The 7,359-nt window shown below is 38.9% G+C and overlaps 1 long non-coding RNA gene across 5 annotated transcripts; it reads right to left on the bottom strand.

Moving 5' to 3' along the window:
- Positions 1–310: 310 nt before the first annotated feature.
- On the bottom strand, positions 311–7,006 carry LOC123093473 (uncharacterized). 5 transcript variants are annotated; one of them, XR_006445356.1, is made up of 6 exons: positions 6,740–7,006; positions 6,517–6,626; positions 4,637–5,986; positions 4,134–4,428; positions 3,360–3,817; positions 311–2,091 (listed from the first exon to the last, which is right to left on the bottom strand). It is a non-coding gene; the product is annotated as an uncharacterized lncRNA (long non-coding RNA). The 5 variants fall into 5 exon arrangements; XR_006445354.1 differs by lacking the exon at positions 311–2,091 and having other exon boundaries at positions 3,234–3,817; XR_006445358.1 differs by lacking the exon at positions 311–2,091 and having other exon boundaries at positions 3,234–3,817; positions 4,134–4,329.
- Between the last annotated feature and the right edge of the window lie 353 nt (positions 7,007–7,359).

The raw sequence follows: 7,359 nt of genomic DNA, 5'->3' as shown, positions 1-7,359 counted from the left end.
AACGGCATGTAGATACCGCATATAGGAAAGTATGGTGGACTCACATGGAATAACTTTGGGGTTTATGGTAGTGGATGCACAAGCAGTGTTCCTGCTTAGTACAGGTGAATGCTAGAAAAAGACTAGGAAGCGACCATCTAGAGAGCGACAACAGTCATGAACATGCATTAAAATTAATAGACACTGAGTGCAAGCATGAGTAGGATATAATCCACCATTAACATAAATATCATGAAGGCTATGTTGATTTTGTTTGAATGACATGCATGAACATGTGCCAAGTCAAGTCACTCGAATCATTCAAAGGAGGATACCACCTTATCATACCACATCACAATCATTTTAATAGCATGTTGGCACGCAAGGTAAACCATTATAGACTCCTAGCTAATTAAGCATGACATAAGCAACTATAATCTCTACTTGTCATTGCAAACATGTTTATTCATAATAAGTTGAATCAGGAACGATGAACTAATCATATTTACAAAAACAAGATAGGTCAAGTTCATACCAGCTCCTTTTATCTCAATCATTTCAACATATATCATCATTATTTCCTTGCACTTGCACGACCGAACAGTGTGGATAATAATAATAGTGCACGTGCATTGGACTAAGCTGGAATCTGCAAGCATTCAATTTAAGAGAGAAGACAATATAATATGGGATCTTGGTTAAATCAATCAATTATGCATAAAAGAGACACTTAAAAATTCTATTAAGGTCTTCTCCTTTTAACCCCCAAAGAATGGAAATAAAACTATTTACACGGGAAAGCTCCCAACAAGCAAAAGGAAGAATGAGAAATCTTTTTGAGTTTTCTTTTAATTATTACTACTACAGGCATGAAAAGTAAACTAGCTAAAAGCTATTACTAATTTTTTTCTTAAGATTATTCAAACACACGAGAAGAAAGCAAGAAAATAAAATATAAACTAGCATGGATAGCACAGTGAAAAAGTATGAGCACCGACAACTAGAATGAGTGTGTGAACATGAATGTGATGTCGGTGAGAAATATGTACCCCCCAAGCTTAGGCTTTTGGCCTAAGTTGGTCTATGCCCATGGATGGCCTGGTGGATATTCGAAGTTGTAACTGGGGTCGTACTGAGATGCACAAGCCATTGCCTCACGAGCGACAGCCTGGCGGCGAGCTGCCTCCGTCCTCTTCTCGTACTCGTTCGCTTCCTCCCTGGTTATAATATATCTTCTTTTTGCCTGATAGTCAAAGAAAGCAGGAGCAGGGAGAGTAATATGGATAGCGCGACGTCTGTCAAAGATTAGTCGATATTGGAGGGATTGTTCTTTCCTTTCAATAAACTGGTGGTTAACCATGGCATTATAATCTAGGTAAGCAGAAATCAACTCTCTATCATTTTCATGTATGGGTACCCCAAGATAATTAGCTATACAGGTTGCATAAATCCCACTAAACAAATCTCCAATTAAACCATTATTATGCAACCTACATGCAACGATGACCCCCAAGTTATATTGTTTATCTCCTAACACCGCACTCCTGAGAATGCTAAGGTCAGGAACACACATGTGACATGCTTCGTTCTTACCATTTACGCATCTGCCTATAAAAAGAGCAAAATAATGTATAGCAGGAAAATGAATGCTCCCTATGGTGGCTTGTGCTATTTCTCTGGATTCCCCCATAGTGATACTAGTAAGAAAATCTTTAAATTCAAATTTGCGAGGTTCACTAGCACTACCCATTGTGGGAGTTTACAAGCAGTAGTAAAATCTTCTAAGACCATGGTATATGATTTATCATAAAGATCAAACAGTACATTGTGACAATTACGCGAAGATGTAAATTTAAACCTTCTCACAAATGAATCAGTTAAATATTGGTATTGAGGGCACTTATCTTGCATGAATTCCTCAAGATCAGCATTACGCACATATGCATCGAATTCATCCTTAATGCCTGCTCGAACCATAAACTCTTTTGACGGCCATTCACAAGGCCGCACGTAAGCTTCCCCAGGTAGTTCATCATCTGGCTCACGTATTGCAAGCCTCGGTCCTTGCTTCCTTGAAGAACCACCTTGATACAACTTTCTATGCATTTTTCTCTGAAAAAGTTTCTGAAATTTTTAGTAACTCAAAATAAAAGTAAACCAAACTCAATAAGATTGATAGCAACTACTCCCACAAGTGCCTAGAGACTATATCATGCATTAGAACTACTAGTCGTCGACCCGTGCACATGCACGGGCTAGCTTTCAACAATGCATTACTTAAACCCTTTGGAAAAAAGGTATGATGAATATAGCCTTATAGTTAAGCTGTTGAAATTTTAATTTCTTCACACTACAGATTGTTTTGGAACACATGCATCACAGTATGCTTATTTCATTGTACAACAGATTCGACAAAAAATCTGTGTTTGCTTAGGCATCCTGAAGAAGAATCAATATTTATACAACTAATATAGCCTGAAAGATGAATATTAGAAAATGCTAGTTTTATTCACTTACTATTTCTCATACTATTATTTTTAGGGCGTTCTAATTACGGATTTTTTAATAAAGCATAGACTAATTGTATAAAATAATCATATCCAAAACATGCATGAACTATGTTTTTTTGATAGCAACCCTGTCAGAACGAAGCGCACGGGAAAACCAAAAGGTTAGAACTGATCCAACCTACACTTTGGTTCACATGGTACAAACTTGAAATGTTTTCCATGTAATAGTAGTATTTCTCTTTTCTTTTATCCACTAAGGCACCATCTAACTTTAGCCAAAGTCTATGCTACGGAGTTCTGGACCATTTGACCCTGCAGTAACTCATTTTATAATTGAAAGAGCATGTCCAACTGAGCTACCAAATTATCTTTCTCTCACAAAAGAGAAGTTACCAATTCGTCTGTTCCGTATTCCTCTCACCAAAGATGCAGCTGGAAGGTGATCCAAGTTGGTAATTGAAAAGTGCATGCGGTGATTATAATATATATAGACAATCTAAGATGCAATTTGACAACGGTTAGGACTGATTTTATTGAATTATTAATTAGAGAACGCTTATTATTCTACCACATAACAGGATAATAACCTACTTAAGAAAAGTGCCATGTCATTTTTTTATGGAAGGATGGCTCACATTTGTTCACTTCCCAATAAGCGAAAGTTCCGCATAAAATATAAAGCACATTGATATGTATTTGAAAATATAACTATAACCATGGGGTAAAATAGTATTAGATACTAAATGACAATGATAACCAAAATAACATGGTAATTTTCTTCAATATAGTATTATTAATGAATGAAAAATAAAGTAGCTAGCAATATGTATATGAACCATGTCACACGTACAGCCAAACAACTTAACAAACCTGAGCTTCACATCCATGTTTTTGTCTTGACTAACACATGGTTTATTGATACATAATCAATCTATGTTTTCCAAGTGGAACCGAAGAAATATGGGAGGCGTTTGGTTCCACGTTTGTATCGTTTTTGATTTTTACTGTCGGGAAGCTTTGCCTCTGATATTTCCTCCTGAGTCCTGAATATGCGTTTTGTTTGGCTTGGCCGTGAGTGAATGCGTAGTGGAGAGGATCCTGTATCCAGCCGTGATCGGACTTTTTCACGGAAGCGAAGTGAAGCGCTTTATCCGATAGCACCGTAACACAAATCAGAAGGGCTGAACCAAACGACTTCTACTGTCTTCTGAAAGTGCTGTAATCAGAAGCGAGACTTTTCCACCCAAGCAAATGCGTCGATAGTACACAACATACGATACAATTAGTTTGCAATTGATTATCCGATTCGTCCTCATGCATACCCAAACCTACACAGGAAAATCAGGGCAACATACATCAGTTTTCTTTCAGAAAATGGAAAGGCCTAATTACTAAATATATGCAAGAAAATACCATATCAAATGTTTTTTCTACCCTACTCATATCAGGTATATTCGGTAATGTACATTAAAACTTGATCATATCGCAATGTTTCATGGGCACTGTGACTACTGAGACTATTCTGTCCAAAATCAACACTTGGTCACCATTAACTTCTAGTATTTCAACCTTATTAAATCAAAGTAACACATGGGGCGCTATACACAATACTTCTAGATCTGAGAGGAGTAGGTAAGTGATTACCTTATCTGATGTCGGAGGGACTCGTATCAGATCCTAGAAGAGGACTCCACAAAAGTTGATGCTGACGGCTCCATGAAATTGGCGTCCGCTGCTGCATAAGTTCTTAACATGCACACCATGGAGAGGAAGAGACGGCTGGTCAACCTTCCACATTCCTAATAGCAATCGGAGGGGCCTGCCTTCATCATGGTTAGATCTGACGATAAAAATATTGAACCCAACCTGTGCCCTCTTAGAATTGACGTGAGAGGCACGAAACATATATATAACATTGTGATTTTGATTTAAAAAAAACCTGCTCATAAGAAATGGTGCATTTAGGAATTTATTGAATAAAAAATTACAACTAAACAACAAAGGACTCAAAGGCGAAGTAGCTAATTCAACTCTTACAATTGACTTGACCCATTCCAAATGCATTGGAATTGAATATTATGATAAAAATGTGTTCTAAATAAAACTGCATCTGAATCTCAAAATCGTAGTATGAGCATAAAACATACCTCAATAGTTCTTTTTTCGTGCTCTGTCACATGACCTCGAAGTATTTAATAGCGCCATCCAATGTAGCGTTATACTGTGCACTGTGCAGAACATTGAACTGAAATGTGAAAAGTAAAGGAATGCTCAATGATGCCACTGTACATAGCAGATATTATGAAATAATAATGAAAATGGACATATTTATCAAGAAGCAAAAGAACGTCATGCAATCAGTAAGAATATAGAGTACATGGATTCGGGTGATTAGTTAATATGCTAGTTTAATAAAGTAGATACATATAATCATTTATGAGCACTTGTCCTTGCTTTAAATGTGAAATACTGAGACATCATCTTTTGACTCTTGCGGCAGGCCTGCTTCATATAAACCCATCTCTTCTTTATCTTCTTACTTTAAGAAAATACCATTAATAAGATGAAAGTGATAATTCTGTCTATGTCTCCGGAGTGGCAAATTTTCCAACGAAGACATAATGCTGTGTTTTTGTTACCTAAATCATATTGCATATATTTTCTGATACTATCATAAGAATTATAAGCCATAGTGTCAATGTGTTTTCTTCTTCTTCTAAACCAAATTGCATCCTCTGCCCTGTGTGCAGCTTACAGATAAAAGCAGGTATAATTATTTTATCTAAAAATAATGCTGCTAAAAACACATCTCTGGTAAATGCTCCCTTCCTCTACTCCACCCTGAAGTATGGATGTTGATGGATACAGAGTTGCACACCTCTGCATATAAACTTTAGCATCTCATTTGCAACATAAATTTATCCCCTTTGCTAGACCTGGCTACAGTGACAGCATGGAAAGGGTAGGATTCTCTATAGGAGGATGTAATCTCAGACTGAAATCATCTAGCTCCTCATGAAAAAGACGACGGACGCGTCACAATAGCGACCCGAGGAGCAAAAGAAGGAGACATAGGCGGCAAGGAGAAGAGGAGGATGCAGGGGAGACTCTTGCCGAGGGTTTGGACTGAAGGCGGCAGGAGATATTCTTGGGTTAGGACTCTATAGACGCTAGAGACGTGGAGCTAATAAGAAAGATAAATAAGGTTAAGGTGGAGATCGATGGCCGGTCAGATTAGTAACGCACAACAAATAATCAGTAAGTTTAAGGTTTAGATCTGAACCGTAACATTGCTTAGGCTTGACTTTCAGATTTGTAAAAATCAAACACTATGTCATATCAAGCAGCTTTGAAGCTGCACTACTGATCACATCCTCAAGTGGTCCTCAAAAATCGTGAGTGGACATCTCCGCTCATAGTCATAGGTGCAGTAGTATTTCTTCAGTGAATTAACATGCTTTTGCCAAAAGATGCTAATCATCCATGTGACCATACCCCTGCAGCATAAACGGATGAAGCATCAATCAATAATAAGTACTTGGGCGGGGAATGAATTACTCCTTCCGGGAATTAGCAGTTTCACACAGACATTTTCTTGGCAAAAAGTTTAAGCTCACATTCTGCATATTAAATTGTAGTACACTGGGCAACAGAAAACAATTCATTGTGTATTATTCATCACCTAAACATTTTTTCAAAGCTAACTGAACCACAAACTATAACAGAATTATATTGTCCTCTTCCAAATTCAATCCAATCGACAACTCTCGACTGTTAGTCCTAATTGAAGCAGCTGGTAACAAACAAACTAAACCATCATGATTTGAAAAAACAGAACTATGTAAATGATCATTGCAAAGCCAAATGATAGTAGTATTGACCTATTTCCTTGGCAAACCCAAGTTCGTGTGTGCGGGAGAGGATATACTGCCCACTAACATGGCAATCTAATGGCACTCCACCAAGCACACCCACGAATCCATTCCACCCAAGTTCCATGAAAGAACTTCTGAGAAGGAAAAATTACCTTGCTGGGTAGCCGACTCAAAACACCCGAATTTGCTAAGAGCAGCGCGATCTTCTCCATGTACTTCCGCGCCACGGTGGTCCAATGTGTGAAGGGGCACAACAGGAACACTGCAGGAGAGGAGAGCGCCATGTGTGGCAGTAACTGCGGACATGATGTTCGATGGGGAGAGGAAGAATAGGAGGTGGGCACAGATCGACAAATAGGTGACAGTCCGGCTTACCTGTGTTCCCTCGACCAGCCACATCGCCACCACGCGACCGGAAGCACAGCCGCCACCCAGTATTGGTCAAAGACAGAAGACCAAGGAGAGAGATGGTTCATGATGGCGGTGGGATGCGGCAGAGGGTTGATGCGGCGGGAGCGACGACGGATGGGGCAGGCGGCGACGGCGTTGGCTGTTGAGCAGGGCGGCGGCGCAATCCATGGCGTGATGTGTGGGATGGTTGGGGTCAGGAGGTTAGGGATAAGGGTGACGGCTTCTATTTCTACAGCCGTGAAGGACTATGGGCCGTAATTTAGAATTTTTTCTACCGGAACTAAGCACATAATTAAGCAAAAAATTGTGGGTTAATCTCCACTGTAATAAATTTGGTCCCACGGGATGAACGGTCAGTAAATTCTAATTAATGTGGTAATTCTTAGGGAGTCTTTGTGGGTTAATCTCCACCATAATAATTCGGTCCCATAGGATGAACGGTCAGTAAATTCTAATTAATGTGGTAATTCTTAGGGAGTCTGTAATTAGTATAGGTATAGACTTGGGACCAACTAAATTTGACATGCAAGCTTAAGAACAGGGTCACCTTAACAGCAAGAATTTGCAATAAATAAAGCACTAGA

Source organism: Triticum aestivum, chromosome 4B, assembly GCF_018294505.1.
Source record: "Triticum aestivum cultivar Chinese Spring chromosome 4B, IWGSC CS RefSeq v2.1, whole genome shotgun sequence".
NCBI lineage: Eukaryota > Viridiplantae > Streptophyta > Magnoliopsida > Poales > Poaceae > Triticum > Triticum aestivum.
Note: the sequence above shows the minus strand (reverse complement) of the source record. Positions and strands in the feature narration are given on the sequence as shown.